The sequence below is a fragment of the Crocodylus siamensis genome, chromosome 10, assembly GCF_052110815.1.
Source record: "Crocodylus siamensis isolate JL-2025a chromosome 10, ASM5211081v1, whole genome shotgun sequence".
Lineage (NCBI taxonomy): Eukaryota > Metazoa > Chordata > Crocodylia > Crocodylidae > Crocodylus > Crocodylus siamensis.
Genome location: NC_143404.1, coordinates 35513675 through 35530562, shown reverse-complemented (window position 1 = coordinate 35530562; position 16888 = coordinate 35513675).

Genomic DNA, 16888 nt, shown 5'->3' with positions numbered 1-16888 from the left:
CACCCACTTCCTTCCCCTAAAGCTTTCCTGCTCCCCGCTGCCAGCTGCACCCCCACCCCAGCTCCACACAGCTTCTGTCCCTCCCCCAATTTCTGCCAGGATCCACTGGACAGTGCCCAGTGAAACTGGCCAGAGACATGGATAGATCAGGGATAAAAAATGGCCCCTCAGTCCTCAGGGGCCCACCTGGCAAGAGCCTCCTTCCTGGCCAGAGAGATCACCAACTTGGCTAGGGCCTGGAGGAGGTTGATCAAGAGGTCCCAGACATTGGTGGGGCTGCAGATGAGGAGTGCATTAAAAAAGGTAATAGTGCAGCTAGAACCTCAGCAGGAGGTTCTGGAGGAGGTGATGTAGGGGCTGCAGTCTGGCACGTCCAGGTGGGCATGCACCAGGGTCTCCCTCTGCTCACAGAAGGGGCACATATTGGGGGGAGTCTGTAAACCATGCCAGATACACAGTCATGGCCATGACTTCATAGAGGAGCCACCAGCTGAGGTCCCCAGTGGCTAATGGGATCAAGGTGGAATACAGGCTCATCCACCAGGGAACCTTGTCCTTTCCAAGCGTGTCTCATCACTTGGGGTGCAGACAATTTTCACCTGATCACAGTTTATAGCTATCAGTTTACAGCTATCAGTTTACAGCTGTCACCAGTTTAGCACCACCTATAAAGTAGTTTATAGCTGTCACCAAACATGGGTGCATGGCTGCAGACAGCTTGAAAAACAGCCAGTTGGTTGAAAATCTGACCCCTCATTGCATGAAATATCAAGGTAAAAACATTTCAAAATATAGTGTCTTCTGTAATTTGCGTCTGTGGAGCTCCCAGCCTGTCCCAGTTTTCAGAATAGGAGGGCAGGGCTCCCCACCCCCAAGTTGGGGGGGGGGGACTCCATTTCAACCATCCCATCTTTCAGCACCAGCTGGAGAGCCCCAAGAACAAGCTCCCTCTGCTGCCTTTCCCCACTCCCATGCTGAAGACAGAAAGCACTGGCAGAGAGCCCTAGCCAGTGCTATGAGAACCTGGCCGCAGGGTCCCAGTCTGCAGCTAGGTTCTCCTCACCCCTGGAACCAACAGTAAACTTCTGCTTGGTCTGGGGTTAGGCTGTAACTCAGAATGCCTTGCAAAATTCATTCAGTTACAGATGCACTTCTGTCTGTACCCTTGGTGTCTGAGTGGGATGCAAGGACAGAATGATGGAGGGTGTGGGCTACAACAATGTAGAGCTGGTAGTGATGGGCTGTCTGGAAGTGGATAGCACTGGCAGCTTTAGCCCCGCCCCAAAGCTATGTATGCTGGCCAGGGCTGGGGCCAGTGATATCCTGCCTAGGAGGGTGGGAGCAAAGTGTGAGGGCTTGGCAGGGTATTATTAATTGGTGGCTGCCCATGGGCTGGATGAAGCCACAGCCTGTGGGCTAGATCCAGCCTGCTGGGTATTTTGCCTGCCCCTGGTCTATATGGTTAAAAAAAAAATCCCTGTGCTTTCTTAGATAAAAAGTGGACTGTTATTGCCACAGCCACTATTGATGAGGAAACCCTAAATAAAGTAACTCATGCTATTATCATAACCCGCAAAACCTAGTGTCAGTTTAAGGGTTGTGGGGCGGGGGGAGTACGCAGTTCTAGATAGATTTTGTTTAAAGACTTCAGGATATTGGTTTCTTAGTTGTTACAAAAATCATATATGAACACCATTTAGGCATTAAAAAATCTAAGGAAAGAACCAATGGAGTTTTATACTGGCTTCAAATGAACATTGATATTAAGGTAGCTGTTATCACTTGTCATGTTTAACAGAAATATGGGCCAGGCAAGCAAAAGACCCCATGTTAGTTACATAGGAAAAATTGGTCCCTTGGTGCAAGGTAGGCATTAGATTCGTTTATGTTGCCTGGAAAAGAAACCTGATGTGCCTGTCCTAGACTATTATATTCATCTCTATGAGATGGACTGAGAAAACATTATAGCTGAACAGGTATTCAGGTATTTCAAATCTGTTTTTTGCTAGATGTAGTCTACCTGTCTATAACCCGGGCAGTATTCCAAGAGGTGCCCCCGCTCCAATTGAAGGGATCAAAGCAGGTGCACAAGTGCTGTGGGAGGTGTAGGGACTCTCCTCCCCCTATAGAGCAGAGCCAGACCACCAATGGGGACTTAACCAAATACTTTTTAATACTGGGAACATAACAGGCATAAATCAGAGGGTATAGTGGGCACTACAGTGCTCCAAGGGGGCAGGATTCAACAAAGGTTAGACACTTACAATCATGGACAAAAAACAGGGTTAACAAAATATAAAACACAAACAGCAGAACAAACAATACGGGTTGGTGAAATATAAAAAGGCACAAAATGCAAAATGTCAAATGACAAGGAAATATAGGGCCTTGGTACCTGGAGGGGGAGAAAGGGGGGAAAGCACAATGGCCCCTTTCCACTGCTTTGCTTTTGTTAGCTCACTCACCCCAAGTCACCTCAGCTGGGACTTGGACCCAGATCTCCCATGTGGTGGGCAGGAATGCTGCCACACAGCCACCACCAGTGGCCTTGCTCCAGCCTGCTAGGGGGCTTGACCTTCCCAGAGCCCCGGCCTCATGTCGAGCTGCCTGGCCTCTGATTGGAGGAGCTGGAAGCAGAGCTGGGAACCTCTCAGGTCACTGCTCAGATCCTTCCTGGAGCTGGGGAGCACCTCCTGCTGGCTGCAGCCTCTCTAGGGGATCTTGGAGCCCAGTGGGGAGCCTCTCCTTCCAGCTGCACGCTGCGCTGCTGAGGGTCCCACTGCTGCTTGCAGGTCCTGCTCTTTCAGGCTCTTCGGGGGCACTGCTCCTGCTCCGCTGGCTCAGCTCTGTGAAGCTCCTTCCTTGTTATCCCCCCACCCCCCTTGTCTCTCCTCAAGTCAGCCCATGCTGCCCCTTTTATCCCCCTCCAGGTGACCCAAGGGGCCAATCGGGACACGGGGGAGGGGGAGGAGGGAGTTTCTGGGGCCTGATTGGTGCGGAAAGGGAATCCCAAGTTCTCCAATCATCTTTTGCCCTTTCAAAACCCCTGGGCTAGGTCACTGCCAGCTAGCCCGTCACAAGTCATAGTAATGTGTGACAACACCATAGAATGTACAGAAAGTAAGTTTAAGCAGCTTGCAGTGAAGTGTGGTGATGGCAACGACCACATTATCAGTATAGCAAGCGGGTGGAAAACAGTGTCAAAATAATAAATTATCTGTAATAAAAGACTGCAGAGTCAGACTCTGATCTGTATTTAGTCCTGTTAATTTAGAAAGCACGGGGGAAGCACAAGTTGTCTTTTGTCAACATTCTGTCTAACATAAAACTGAAAATAAGAATTCCTGCATTGTTAGAAACTGATGTCAGCATCATTGGGAACATGCCCTGACAGCACTATCTTATGGCAGAATTAATTAGTTTACTGCATCCTAATACTGGTACACATGTAAATGGTAATGATTTACTGAGGAGCTAATTAGTCTACTCACTGGTTGTGTCTACACATGTGCTTTAATGTGTATTAGCCTAGTTTACTGTGCATTAAAGTGTCATGTAAAAAAACATGCAATTACACTAATGTGCAGTAAACTAGGCTACTACACATACGCTTTACTGTGTGCTACAGCAGCCTAATGTGCATTTGTTTAATACCTCACATTGCAGGTACTAAATTTAATGTACATTAAGAAAAGTAACTTAATGCACATGTAGACGTGTCCACTATGCAGTAAAGCACATGTTTAGGTGCATGCGTAGATGCACCCTGTGAGTAATATGATTGGAAACAATGGTTGCAAATAGCTGCAGTGTGATGGGAGGCAGCCAGCCCCACCGTCAGATGAGGCTGTCACTCCAGACATATTCCAAACAGAAACAGGGAAGGACACTGAGTTAGTCATTTTCCCTGAGAAGGTTTCAGGAAGGCAAAAATCACAGCAGGCTGAGACAACCGAGACTCAGGGTATGGCCCAAACAAAAATGGTGGACTTAACACTGCCTGATAATAATAATAGTGTCAATGTCTCAGAGGATCCTGCAGGAAAGGAGATGTAAGGAGCTGTACTCTTAAAATACTCTGGAAAGAGCCATTTGAAGTCAGCTGTCATGATTCTTAGGCTAGGGAAAGACATTACACATAAAGCAGCTTAAGTGATCAGAAAGTGGTTTAAACCTGTAACAGAAAAGACATTCAGTGCACGTAAACCAATTAGAAAATGACTGAAACCAGTTTGAAATAAACCTGGTTGAATGTAGTATCAGACTTAACTGATTTGGCTCAGACTGGTTTATGCAATGTCTTTCCCAGACCCCTTCCTGGTTTAACTTAAACCATAGTCCCCTAGCATCCTAGATGCTTTGCAGCCCTGGTCGGGACTCTCAGCTTCACACCAGAGCTGGCTCCACCCCTCTGCTTCCTGGCTGGAGCTCTGGCAGAGACTTGCAGGCACAGCAGGATCTGCCTGGCTTCCCCCTGCCCCCTCTCCCCCTACTTCACCATTCAGTACTCAAGCAGGGATCCCTCCCTCCTCTCTCTCACAGCATGGACCATAGCCAGTATGTTGTATGCTAGCTAATGCTGAGAGGTGTCTGTGTAACAGACAGAGGACAGAGGCAGACAGGATAGTGTCCGCTCAGGGCTTTTTCAACAGGTCCACTGGTAATATCCCTCCATTCCTTCCTTGGAAAAAGTTGTTTAAGAAGAGTTGAACTGATGAGTGAGGTTTTAGTTCTGCTGATGGGCTGATAAATGCTGTGCAACTCCCTGCTGTGTAACTAAATGCTGTGTAAATCCCTGCTGCCTGCCTCACTGGCCAGGAGCAGTGAGGGGATAGGGAACCCCTCCAGAATCAGAGCATCCTGCTGGGGCCTGGCCACACCCCCGCTTTAGCTCAGCACTCTGGAAGAGAAGGGAGGGTTGCTCTCGTGCCCCACAGATTCTAGCCTGAACCACTGCAGGCATGTGTCTGCATTTCTTCAGTCCAGAGGGGATGTCTATGTGGTTACAAACCAGTTCAGCCTAGCCAGGTTAGACTAACCTGCAAAAATTGAATGAATTCAGGCTCAGGCTTTTTGAACATCTGTCTCTAACCTTAGAGATTAATTGTAACAGGGGGCTTTCTTGGGGCCAGCCTGCCATTGGCCTGCCCACCTGTTCTGGGCTAATTGGCTGCCTCCTCTTCTGCCATGCCTTGTTGTTTCTTAATTGGTTTTAATAAAGCAGGAGGCTGCCCATTCTTGCCCTGATGCCAGGGGGCACTATCTACAGCTCCGTTCCTCCCCTATACCACAGCCCAAGCCTTGCAGATGGCATCCAGGTGACAATGCTCCTGGCCTACAGCCAGACCAAGCTTAGCCCTCATTATCAGCCCTCAGACACATGCACATTCATACCACCCTCCTCTCACTGGGGCCTCTTATGCTCCACCCCCTCTCACAGGGTCTCTTTCACACATCAACAACTTGTACTGCCTTGCTCCCTCTTGGAGCAGGCCCCTTTGGCCACAGGCTTTAACTAGCCCACACCTTGGGTGGCAGACATACTGTCTTTTGGGCCTCTCCCATAATCCTCACCAGGGTAGTGGGCAGCCAATTACCTGACTGGGGCCAAGCTTGCCCTGGCTTCTCCCAGGACAACTCTATACACATTCACACACATATACTGGGCTCCAAGCCCTCTGGTTTCCCCCTCATTGGGTCTCCTTATCTCCATCCCCTCACTGGAGCTCCTTATCTCCATCCCCTCACTGGAGCCACAGGACTTCCCTCCCCAGCAGGGGCTCAGGTGGCCATAGCCATGCCTGGCCCCTTCTGGGTCTTACACCCTCTCTGGGCTCAGGTGGCCGTAGCCATGCCTGGCCCCCTTGTACCCACAGTGTTGTGAGGGCTAGGGGTTAAGACACCCCAACCCACCTTCCACCGGTGTGGTAACTAGTCTGGCATTTCCTGGGGCTCCCATACCACTAGGAGCCTTACCAGGCCACCCATCCCCAACAGGGTGTGGTTTTAGGTCATGCTCAGGACCAGGAACCTCTGAACCATCCCCCTAAGCTCCTGCCCTTACCTCCAAGATGTTTCTGTAACAACCTTTCAGCCAAGCTATGTTTCTACCTACACTACCAGCAGGAACTGCTCTGTTTATACAGGCGGCCAGAGTTCTAAAATGGCTGCCATAATCAAGCACCTGTTGGCTGTTTGGCTCAGCCCTTAAAGTGCCAGGCACTGCCACACTAATATTGCACAATTCTGATCTGAAATTCACATCTGAATAAGGCAGACCTTTGGTGCTGAGTGATCATTGAATAACATAATACCCACATTCTTCAGTGGCAACCCATGAGGTTTATTATTATTAGTAATATATTCATGTTGAAAGTCCCCTTTAAGGACTGTGGGGCCCTTTGTTACATGATATACATATATTGGCCAGGCAGCCCCTGCCTCAAAGAGCTGACAATATTGGACACAGAACTAGATGGAGGGTGAAGGGCAGGAATTATAACATATATCCATTGATTAAGATGATGATTGGCTCACTTCGTCAGCAAGAGATAGAGTGATGACAAGAGAGCATCTTTGAGTGAGTGAAAAGGCAGGAAGGAATCAAAATAAGTCCCTTCATGGGGCTGATTCAAAGCCCTTTGAAGTCAAAGTTAGTCTTCTGGCTGAACTCCTTTGGCTTTTGGTCAAGCCCTCCATTCCTTTCCTGGGCTGTCAAAGATTCTGCAACCCACATGACTCCTAGGCACATCATGGTGGCCTGGTGGTTTAGGTAGGTACTGCCAGCTGTGGGCATGGAGATGTGTCAGAGATCTCAAAACACATACCTAGTCACCTCTGTTATCAATGATTTGCAAGAATATATAAAAACATTGCTGCAAAAGTTGCATGCAGAGGTGAATGATGGTGAGGACATGCTACTGATAATGTGGGGATCTGCAGTGCTTAGTAAGCTGAATGCAAGTAAACATTTATTTTATGATACCATATAGCTACAATGCTGCCAAACACAAGCATTCTCACTCCTAAACTGAGGCCCCCATATACTATGAGATTAATTTAAAAGGCATGAAATTTTGCAAAAGAATATTTCTGGACAACTTTCTGTTTTAGCTTTTATGGGTAAATCTTAAAGCTTTCTCCATAGGTGCAAAAGTTAGCAATTGTTTTTGCTTTGTAAGTGAAAAGTGTGAATTTCACAATCAGATGACTTCAGAAGAAAAAAAAGCCACCACATATCATGAGAGTTGGCAACACTGCAATGATATAATACACCAAGGATACAAACATTTAAGAGGAAAGGTAATGAATTATTGGAGCAAAGAACCAGCAATTTAACCCTCATCACTAAGCCCTACTTATAGTCATAGTTATTGGTTCTGTGGGTAAATCTGTAGGTAGAGTTTCAGAGCTGGTATTGTGCAACAGATCAGACTATAGACCATCATCAAGGTTCCTTAAAATCTATGAACCTATGACAAAATATCTGGTAGAAACCTTGATGGTGTCAACAGCCAACCACAGGAAGACAGAGCAAAGAAAATAAGTTGTTTTTTCTATTTGCATTGAGCAGTTGCATGTCAAAGTCTGACACCCTGTGGAATATCGCAGTACTGTAATGACTACTCAAAAATCCTTGGCTCATCAACACTACATTGTTTGCTCTGAACTCATCCTGTGTTCTGACGTAGTTTCATATCTGTTGTTTCCGTTTTCATAGACATTCAGACTGTAGAGTTTTTTGCTCTTCACCTGTGTTTTGTGCCAATATCACTCACTGTTATTTTACTGGATTTTGCAAAAACAAATCTTTTCTGGGAGGGTTATTTTTGTGTTGCCAGTACAGGTACATTGGAATCCTCCCCTAACCTACGCCAAGGAACTATGCTGATTTGAACTGGGCTTTGGGATCAACATTCAGACTTAATCTGTGGTCTATTTTTGTGCATGTAACATTTTCAGCCAGTAAAATCGTCCCAATTAGGTCACACTCTGGTATGAAACCAGGATCTCCACCGCAATAGATGAAACTACTCCAGGTTTACGTACATGTGGGTGAGTGTAAAGCACCTTGTTATCTTTTGCAGTGGATGCACTGCAGCTGTGAACATTGCTTGTGTTACCTTTGGCCCTGTTCACAGTCTAACCTTTACCTGGTTTATAACCATTAAGTGACAAGGCTTGTTGTTGGCAGCAGGAGTCTTTGGTACAGTGAAGCTGCTTTGTTGTTAGAGGGGAAGGAACCTTTGGGTTTTTGGTCTGTGCAAAATCAGAACGGAACCAAAGTTTTTGGACTTTGCCACAAGTCAGAAATTCCCCCTAAAAATGGATTTTGGAAACACTGACATGTGATTGCAGAATGAAATACAGTCCTTGGGACCTGGCAGCCCCTGTGTGAAATTGACATTTGTGTCAGTTCCATGCAGCACTAAGCAGATTCCCAGGTTCTCTGGCGCCTGGGTACCGTATTTCTGTGAATTCTTTCAGATCAGGGGACCCCAGACCTTCCAGGCACTATCCCAAGTGATTCTTCTATCTGCCAGCTCAGGAATGGACAGTAAGGGAAGCCGGTTGGCCTCAGAATTGGGAATCCTCAGGATCCCCAGCCCAAGATAGTCCATATGGAAAGGCTGACATGGAGCTGTGGATCCCAGAAACAAGTTCCAGGACTTCCAAGCTCTTGGTTCTGCAACAAATAGCCTACTATCTCTAGCCTGTTTCTGTTCTAGGAAGGTTGTAAACCCTGCATGCCCTGACTCGAGATGGGGATCTCAGGGCTTCTAGGCTTATTTGTGAAGAACAAGGAACCTAGATGTTGAGAGTCCTGGCTATCGCAGACAAGGTTGTTTGTAAAACCCAGTATCTTTTATTACACAGCTACAACCTACACCCCTGGCTACAGCAGAGGATTCCAGGTCTTCCAGGGCTTTATGGCAGGGCTTTCATACTCCCTTCTGTGGAACCAGGATCTGAGTTCTGATACGTGTCAGAGCATCCATAACTCTCAGGTTCCCAGCCCCACAGCAAACAGCTCATCTTCATATCAGGCAGCCCACAAAGCCCCCAGCCTGTGGTTAAATGCTTGTGAAACCTGAAATGTTATGCAGAATAATTTGGCTTTGCCAAACCAGCATTTTCCAGTGAAACTTGTGAAATGAAACAAGATTCTTCTCTAATCCCAAGGGCTGGGACAACTCCCCGCATAATTTAAGGTCTTGTTACACCTTATGCTGTAAGCCAAACAAATGTTAATTAGGTTAGTGTTATTCAACTTAGTGGAGTAGTCACACTTCAAGGTGAAAAACCATTTCTGGCTGTCCTTCACCTGCACAGTCGTGACTTGCAACTAGAGCCTTGGTGAGCAGGGGGAGGACTAGGAGCAGGACCCAGACACATGCCCCGGCAGGGCCAGGCAGCTGAAGCAGGGCAGACTCAGCAGCTGCAGCAGGGCAGCCCGAAGTTGGTTGCTGCTCACCCTGTGCCCTGCTGGGCTCTGCAGGGTTCAGTCATGCTCCCCCCACCTGGCTCACCTAGTAGTGGCTGTAGTTGGCAGGCATCTGAAGCCTCTGAAATCCTCCATAGCAGCAAGGTTGTTCTGGGCATGGAGCAGGGGGCCGGGACTGCACAGAGAAAGTGGGGAGGGCTGCTCCACTCACAGCTGCCCCCCAAGCCCAGTAAGGGTGGAAAGTCATATCTTTGTATCTTCCCCCAGCAGGGGAAGCCAGTGGCCAGACCCTGCACAGCTTGGCAAAGTACTGCAGCTGCCAGGCTCCACCCTGCTCCAGCTGCCTGATCCCATGGGTGCATTTCTCTGGGTCCTGAGTGCCAGGCAGGGGACGTGCTGCAGCAAAGCCTGGGGTTGGGCACAGGTTCAACCACAGGTCAGCAGGAGCGGTGAGCGCCAGCCTGTCACCCCCTGCAGGCACTGTGGCCTGGGTGCAGCCTGGGCATTTGGAGCAGCAAGCTGATCTGGGAGGAACCATGGCCACTGAGCACTCCATGGCTGTGGCACTAGCTCTGCCCACCAGAAGCAGTGGGGCAGAGGCACTGTGCCTATCCCTGCTGCACCCTAGCATCCTCGCCCTGACTCAGGAGGGACCACTGAATCTTGGGACTTCAATTTGGGCAGAATAGCTGTGGAGAATGGCCACACCTTAATGGAACAGAAGCAAAATTAGGTGGACTAGAGAGAATTCTGCTCTGGAGTGGCATAACTTTAACAAGTACTTTAAGCCACTTAAAAGGTGTTAACGTGTAACCACTCCAGGAGTTAAGAGCTCTAGAAGATGCCTAAAATTACTGTGTAACAAGACCTTTACAGATGCCTAAGGGCCTCTCTGAGGGAATTACACCATCTGCAAATCCAGGAAATGTTGCCCCCATTCTCCCAGACTTTCCCACCTGGCCTGGCTTACTAAATAGCTTCCCCAATGCAATCTGATATATACCTGGCTCTGCTGGACCTTGGCCACCTAAGGTCTCTTCTGCATTTGGGAAACACTTGGCTGCCTTTTTGAATACTACTAAGCCAATGCAAAGTACCCAGATACCAAGGCGCTGGACCTTCAGGAAGATGTTGTCCACAGAGACGGTACATCTAGCCTGGCCGTGTAACAGCTTGTTACACAGCACATTTTGACATTTTTCAATGCAGGAAGAGAGGCATTTTTTTCATCAAAGTTTCTCCATGTAAAGGACAAGCAAGTTAGTATAAGGGCTCCATATCCCTGCCTAGTCCCTATCTGTTGTTGTAACTGGAGCAGGGCATCCACATGGATGCCAGTTATCCATGTATCTAGTCATCCAGGCTTGCTGTGACCCAGTTAGCTCAGAGTTACATCCAGGCTGCTAAGCCATGAATGCAACTGCAGTTCAAATGGGCCAAAAATGCAATCGTGAGGATAAAGACCACAAACAACAGTGGCAGAAAGAGGATGCTCTGTTGCCAAAGACAGGTGGAATGGCTGCACCTTCTGAGTTAAATACAGAGAATCAAAAAGCCCAAGGCTGAATTGATTCAGGCTTTGCAGGTTAGTCTAAGCTACAAAAATTAAATTGAAACAGAAGTGACAGACATTAAACATTGATTCAGGACATGTAGCCACATGCCTGCAGCAGCTCAAGCCAGAAGCCGGGGGGGGCACTACAGCACAGCTCTCTGGCATGTAGTCAGCATGAGCAGTGTGTTTGCTTCCTCTTCCTGTTGCCCCTCAGGGTCCCTAGCATTTTCAGTCCAAAATCACAGAAGTAGGACTCTGCAGGGTTGTTCATCCCTTCTTCTTCCTGCTCCCAGGTGCTTCTGAAATTTGTAGCACAGAGTCACAGCCAGCAGTAAGTTTGAGTGAGGGAAGGGGTGTTTAATCCCCCTCCCTGGCCCCAGACCCCAGTCAGAATTTGCTTGGGGGGGCAGTCCCCACCCAGACTGAGCTGCATCCCCAGCTAGACTTTCCCTCTCCATCCCATTAGCAGCCAGCCCTCACTGCTCCAGGTAGGGAGCAGAGGGGCAGAGCGAGCCTTGCTCTCTGGAGCAGACAGTCCAGGGCTTCAATGCATGTTGGGATGCTGGGGGACTGTGATTTAACTTGAAGCAGGAAGGGGTCTTGGACAGAAGTTTCATAAACCAGTTTGACCCAAATCAGTTAAGTCTGATACTACATTCAACCTAGTTTATCTTAAACCAGTTTCAGCCATTTTGAAACTGGTTTATATGCACTGAGCTTCTGATCCGTTACAGGTTTAAATCAGTTTCTGATCACTTAAACTAGTTTATGTGTAACATCTGTCCGTAGCCCTGTACTGTACTAGGAAATCTTCAACACCTTTTTCTGCAGCAACCCACACTGCTATGGAAGTCTTTCATCTAAATACTATCCAGGAACAGCAGTGCTTAGTTTGTGCTATTTGACAAGATCCTTGCCCCAGGTGCTATGGCTGCAGGGCTCACACTTTCAAATTGCAAACAGTGCTTCTGTGGTCATCATGAAAGCCATTCCTATCTGACAGCCCACTTTAAGTGGGGTTTTATGAGTCTCCCTGTAAAGTAACTTTCCCTCTAGGGAGCATGCAGTCAACAGCACTTTGATGGTTTTCAGCAACTGGCAGGGAGACATTGTGCTGCTCTTGTAATCTCTCCTCCATTGCCTTGACACACTTTACATTTAAACGGGGCCATTTACCAATTTGTGTGTCTACCAATTTGTGTGTCTAGACAAACAGTCTGTCAGCATTTGGTGTATGCATCCTGATGTGATCAAAAGTGTTTTCTTCCCCAGTTAAATAGGTGAATCAGGTACAAACAGGCTGGCATCTGGCTGCATGAAACGCTTAGGGCTAGATTCTGATCTCAGCCATGCACTGCAGAGCAGCTGCACTGAAGTCAGTGCATCTAAGAACATGTCTATGTTGCACAATGCAGCACAGTATAGAGCTACCTGAGATCATTTGAACCAATAAACCTGCATCTGCAGAGAATCTGAGTCACCATTGCCCTGTAACTCTTTACACAGACTTAGTGGTAAAAAGAGGATGGAAAGCTGGCAGCTCTAGCTGCCAAGGAATCTACTGTGTTTGTAGGGGAACTCCCTGGTGCATCTTTCCCCTTGCGGATAAATGCCGGGTGCTTCACAACCCCACCGTCTGGTTGACTCTCGTCTCTAACACTTCCCAAGCCCGCTTCCCTTTTCCATGGGTATCCATCCACACGCCCAGGATTTTCAGTTCCTCCCTTTCCACCCTCAATCCAAATTTCCCCAAATCCCCCCAGTTCCCAACCGCCAGGACTGCGCTCTTGTCTGTGTTCACTCTCGCTCCAGATACCTCCCCAAACTCCGTAGCGTGCTTCACCACTCTTTCTAAGGACACCTCGTCCCTCACCACGCATGTCACGTCGTCCATGTACAGGAGGACTTTTAATTCCCCGCCCCTCGGCACTCGAACCCCGCTGATCTCCCTATCGCTTCTAATTCGTTGTGCCAGCGGCTCAATGGCGCAAACAAAGAGCCCCGGCGGCAGCGGGCACCCTTGCCTCACCCCCGAATCCACTGCAAAGGCTTCTCCCAGGAAGCCCCTCACCAGCACCCTGCTCGTTGCCCTCCCGTACAGCGCCTGCAGCCACCCCACAAATTCCCCCGGCATCCCCATGCCTGCCAGAACCCCAAACAGAAACTCGTGCCCGATGCTGTCGTACGCCTTTTGCAGGTCCAGACTCGCCACTATCGTGTTCCACTTCCGGTCGGTAATGTACGACAGCGTATCCCGGAGCAGCCAGTGTGCGTGTGTCGTCCGCCACCCCCCCACCACGCACATTTGTTCCCCGCCCAGCACCTGCGGTAACACCTCCCCCATCCTTGTCGCTAGGATCTTGGAAAATAATTTATAATCCGAATTCAGCAGGGTGATCGGCCTCCAGTTCTTAATGTCTTCCCGTCCCCCTTTCTTATAGATGAAGACCACGACTCCCTCGGCAAAGCCCTCCCCTACCTGACCCTGATCCATAATTTCCTTAAACAGGGCCAACAGGTCCCCCTTCACTAAATCCCAAAACTTCCCATAAAATTCCACCGGGATCCCATCGCCTCCCGGGGTCTCGGTTTCGGTCAATTCCTTTATCAGCCCCTGTCTCCCGTCTTCCCCCACTTTGGCTTCCAAACTCCCCACCAACCCCTCCAGGTCTTCTTGCCTCCCCGCTTTCCTCCGAAACAAATCCCCGTAGAACCTAGTCACCTCCCGCAATACCCCATCTACGGCCTCCACCCTCCCTCCGTCGGCCGTGTGGACTGCCCCCATCACCCGCTTCTTCCTTCTCACCCGCAAGGCGAAAAACCTGCCCCATTCCTCTCCCTCCTCCACCCACTCCGCCTTGGCCAGGAACATCCGCTCCTGCATCCTGGTCCGGAACCAATTTTTCACTCCCTCCCTCGCCCTTTCCCATTCTCCCTGTACCGCTGCCCCCTTCTTCCACTCTTCCCACAACCTTTGCACTTCCCCTTGTAAACGCACTAACTCCTTCTTTCTCTGCCACGCCCGCTTCCTCCCCACCGCGGTGAACCACTCCCGCACACGTTGCTTGATTTCTGCCCACCAGTCCCACCGTGTTGGGAAAAGGGGCTGTAAGGATTGCCACTGGCGATACGCCCTTTGAAAGGCCATGCATTCCTCTGGGTCATCCAGTAAGGACACATTTAATTTCCAGACCCCTCTGCCCTGTTTCAGCCCCTGCCCGATGCCCACTTCCACCCACAGCACGCGGTGGTCCGAGAAGCTGACATCTGTCAGTCGCTTGCCACGGATTGCCAGTCCCTCCGACACCAGCACAAAATCGATTCTCGATTGGCCCCGCCCACCGGGATCCACTCTTGTAAAACTCCTGTCCCTGCCCAAATATCCTGGAGCCCCTCATCTTGAATCCACCCTCGCAACCACTTCCCTGTACTATCCATCCCGACTCTCTCCCCAACCCCTACCCGCCCACCCTCTTCAAGTATGCAATTGAAATCCCCCATCACGATCCGCGGCCCTCCACCCCCCACACACATCCCCATTTTGCGGAAGAAGCGTACCCTCTCCGTTCTCTCGGCCGGGGCGTAGACGTTAGATATAATTGACCAGTGCTGCCTTCTCTGACCATAGTGGGGAACAGCCAGGGAGAAGAAGGTGTGGCTACATGCACTGAATTGTAAATGAAAACTACCTTGAAGGTGCCCTAAACTACACTGGGGGGCAAACAGGCTTCCTGTTAACCAGGAATACAGGAAATGAATTGTGAAGCCACCTTTGCATACCCTTCTCTTTCCTTAACCAACTGTAGCATGGGCTGAGCAAGCAATCAGCCCTATAATGTAGCAGGGCCAGATAATGATTAACCCTTTAAAGCAGCTACTGAGAGTATGGACTCATTTCCTTCCTTCAGGAACAGGTGAGCAAGGAATGGGCATGCAGTAGGCATGCTTCCTCACTGCTCAGGGTTGTGTCCCCAGCCCTTGGTATGCCATTACTAATCAGCAGGCAGTGTGGCCTCCAGGCTGGAGTACTCTTTTCCTGCTTGGTGGCAGCTGAGTCTGTTGTCAAGCAGGTTCCAAGGACAGATGCTTTTTTCTCTGCTTTAGGTAAGAGTTTGTTCCAATTTTCCTGAAAGCACTTTGGTCCTGAAGGACAGGTGTTCTCAGCAGCACTTGCTTGCATGCTTCTCTTTCCTGACTTCCCCCATGACATGTTAAGAGCAGCCTTGCAGCAACCAGCCATGGAGTCAGTCTGTACAGAAAGGCAGGCATCCAGCCACCTAGATAAGCAGCAGGCAGCAACCCCTTGTTGCACACATCACTGTTGGTGGATTGAGAACATAAGGGAGAGGCAGGACCAGGTGCAGCCACTACTTTTTGTATGGAGGGGAGGGGGGCAGGAGAGGGTGGTGTGGGTTAGGATGGACATTTTGATTGGGGGCTGGGGTGGGCCTGTCTGCCTATGCTCTCCTCTGCTGTGGTGCCAGCTCCATTGAGGGGATACTGTAACACAACCCCTTTTCTCTGCTTAATGGGACACAATTTACCTGAGCAAGCTTTGCTTCAGTAACAGCTCAGCTTATAAACTTTGAAATGGTCCCAGTGAGAGCAAGCAGAGAGATAACAATCCTTAATATAACAGACTATTGAACAGTGACAGAGAACCTAGTGGAAACAGCTTCTGCTGCCTGATAACACTTGAGACCCATGCCCCGCCAGGATCAGATGGAAACCTCACAGTGACTCAGTGCGCGGCTCTATTTAGAGTTGTCCTTGTTTCTCTGTAGAACTACAGTCCTGTTTCAGCTGGTTCTGGAACAGGCTGCTGCCCTGTTCTTCCTTTTTTAGGGTGGTCTGGATCTTTCTTTCCCACAGCTGTCCCTGACTGATCCCAGTCAAAATACCTCTACTTTATATTTATGGACCACAGTATTTTTCATTTTAAAGGCTCTGGAAGTGCTCCGTAAACTGGAAGTGCAGATCTGGTCTCTTTATTCTGGTGTAAATTAGGAATAACTCTGCTGACCTCTGTGATTTTACATAAAAAAAAATTTCCTTACAGAGAGAAGGATCTGAGGGTTCTATAGGGCTGTAAACAATGACCTGTAAAACAATACCTCAAAAGAAGCAAGTCAAAAATAGGTGCAAGTGGCCACATAGGCTGGGTCCAGATGTGCAGGCATATGCAGTTTGTGGTGCTGCAAACTTCTCTATGGCGCCACAAACAGCAAGCCCAATACATTAAAACGTGCCTGGCAAAATTTGCTACTGGGAAATCCCAGTAGCAAAAAAGTACAGCATAAAAAAAAACAGCGTGGCACACACCACAAGAGTGTACATCAACAGACACGGAGGCTCGGTCCTCCAGGAAGACACTCTCTCCTGGCCACAGCATCTCCCCTCTTTTAGTTCCACCCTGGGTTCTCCAGTATGTTGGGGTCCAAGAGGAGCAGAAAGGGCAGTTTGCCTGAAGCAGGGCATTTTCCCTCGCATCAAAGTGCATGTGCAGTGGCAAAAAGTAGCAGTACAAATTTGTGCCACTACTATTTTTGCCACTGCAAGCACATGTCCCTGCATGTGGGGACGTGCCCGTAGTGTGGCATGGGCCAAGCTGGTTGGTGCGTGTCAGCAGGTGAGATGTGTGCCAATAGCATATTTTGTGAGTTCCCAATTCAGCCTTGGCATAAGTTATATCATCCTTGATTGAGGTCGATGGGAATTGCGCACACATATATTAGTGCTGAATTTGAACTTGGGGTGACACAAAGGAACAGATTCTATACTACATATTGAGAAGGTAAGTGGACTTAGGCACCTAAGTGCTATTCTGTCCTCTACTTGAGTCCCTGAAAAAATGTTCATACAAAAGGTAGCTAGGTAGGTCTTCCTCC